This window comes from Frankliniella occidentalis, unplaced genomic scaffold (assembly GCF_000697945.3).
Source record: "Frankliniella occidentalis isolate FOCC.00 unplaced genomic scaffold, Focc_3.1 Scaffold72, whole genome shotgun sequence".
In the NCBI taxonomy this organism is placed as follows: Eukaryota; Metazoa; Arthropoda; class Insecta; order Thysanoptera; family Thripidae; genus Frankliniella; species Frankliniella occidentalis.
Window position 1 is genome coordinate 671,967 of NW_026267202.1, and position 2,079 is coordinate 674,045.

General features: G+C 41.0%; 1 protein-coding gene across 5 annotated transcripts in view; it reads left to right on the forward strand.

Moving 5' to 3' along the window:
• LOC113211718 (mediator of RNA polymerase II transcription subunit 12) overlaps positions 1-979 on the forward strand; it is a 16,140-nt gene extending 15,161 nt beyond the window's left edge. For all 5 annotated transcript variants that reach the window (XM_052268594.1, XM_026430182.2, XM_052268596.1 and 2 more), the window contains one exon: positions 1-979. This exon is cut by the window's left edge and continues 497 nt beyond it. The gene's annotated coding sequence lies outside the window, so the exon portion shown is untranslated.
• Positions 980-2,079: the final 1,100 nt, after the last annotated feature.

Here is a 2,079-nt window from a genome sequence, read left to right on the forward strand (position 1 = left end):
ATAATTTTTATTTGCTGAAACTTTGACTTTTCAAATCAGTGGACTGCTTTATGATGTGATTTGTTGGTCCATGGTGTTTTCACCAAATATTTGTTACCTAGTTTGAGAACAAATATGTTAAGATGAAGTCTGAGTTTTTCCCTGATGGATTTTGTTCTTTGATGTTTGCTTTCATCCAAAGCAAGAGTGTAGGTACATTTTTTTTTTCAATACAATTCCTGTGATATAATTCAAAGTGTGACATACACTTGACTAATATTTTAGAAAATTTTAAGAATATTCATTGTTATTTCAATTACTATTACATATTAGTTGATTGAAACTTTCTAGCATTTCAACGTTATCCAAGATAACTGACAGATTGATCTATCAATCAGTCTGATTTATTGTTGATGTGCTTAGTAAATTATTGATTAATTAATTGATTAATTAAGGGGTTTTTAATATTAGTCTTGCATTTTAAGTTAGTGTCAATTTTTTAATTGTGGATTGGAGAAATTATGCTAATGTATTATTATGATTTAATCTTTACCCAGTTCCTATGATGTAACATTGTCTGCTGAAAAAATAATTGTCATGTAATGTCACCTACAGTGACTTAGAAATTGAAATTTTGGGAAAAGAAGATGGATATTGCTTACTTCTGTAAAGTGGACGCAGACATACAATATTTTCTACACCCATCTCATACCAAATAGCTGTTAATCTAATCTAGAAAAGTGTCAAAAACCACTCAAGTATCAGTATAAATGGAAAATTTTTATATAGAAAAAAGATTGTATTATGTACATGCCATTGACGTTCATTGGTTTGAACTATGACCAAGTGTGTGTTCAATTCCATTTGATGTTAAAGAAAATTCAGCAAGAGTATCATGACAGTTTTCTGCAATGAAGTGACTGCTGTATTAGTGATACATATATACATTTATATATTCATTCACTTATTACCAAGTGGATTAAAAAGGTTTTTCACATTGCGCCTGTTTTTTCACTTTGAGTTTCCTATGTCACTTTGCACATATTCACTAGGAAGAACACATTGAACAAAAAAGCACACTGTTATTTGAAACCATTGGGTTTTTATTATTTACAATATTTACACAATTGTTTATTACATGCACTTTTTTAAATATTGTTTTTTTGCCCAGTTGATTGGTTGTTTCATTTTGATGCAAGTCACTTGCAATAATGATTATGTAACAGATATGTGTAACTAAAGGGGAACAAGATATGTTGCAATTTCAATTTATTGTGGTTTGCGGTCGGGAATGGGAGTGTAGTGCACGGGTCACACCTCGCTGTAGATGGTGCAGGTGGGCAGAGGCTCCGACCACGTGCCGTTGGACCGGCACTCGGGCCTCGCCTCCAAGGGCGCCACGTAGCCGGCGTTGCACGAGACGGTGATCTTGTCGCCCGGCACGTAGGCGAACTTGACGGGCTGCAGCCGGCCGTTGGCCGGTTCGCCTGGGTACGGGCAGCGGGGCTTGCCTGCGACAGACGTGAAAAAGCATCAAATTGAGAAGATTATCCCAAATATAAAGAATAAAAAGAAACTAACTTAGCGCGTTCTGATGCCATTACTCGACTCTGAATTTCTGATAGATTAAATGTACACTAGCTGCCCTAACACGCTAGAACGAACGGTACAACGGGTGAGTTGGCGGAGCGCCCGGGAGTTGGGCAGACCCGCGACGCACGGGTGCAGAGCGGCACCGCCTACTCTGCTCCCGCCGGGGGCTCCCCGTAGTCCCAGCAGCCCCGTGGGGAGCGATCAGGTGCCTCTTGGCCTTGCCCCCCCAGCCCGGCCAGCAGAGCACGGCCGAGCACTCCATCCCGTGACTAACTTTTAGGGTGTGCGATTGTCACGTTTTGGGGCGCCTTTTACTCGCACCTGCTTAGCAGGGTGCGTTGCTCACACTTTTGGGTACGTTACTCGCACCTTAGGGTGCGGTACTCACACCTTTGGGTACGTTACTCGCACCTTAGACCTTAGGGTGCGGTACTCACACCTTTGGGTACGTTACTCGCACCTTAGACCTTAGGGTGCGGTACTCACACCTTTGGGTACGTTACTCGC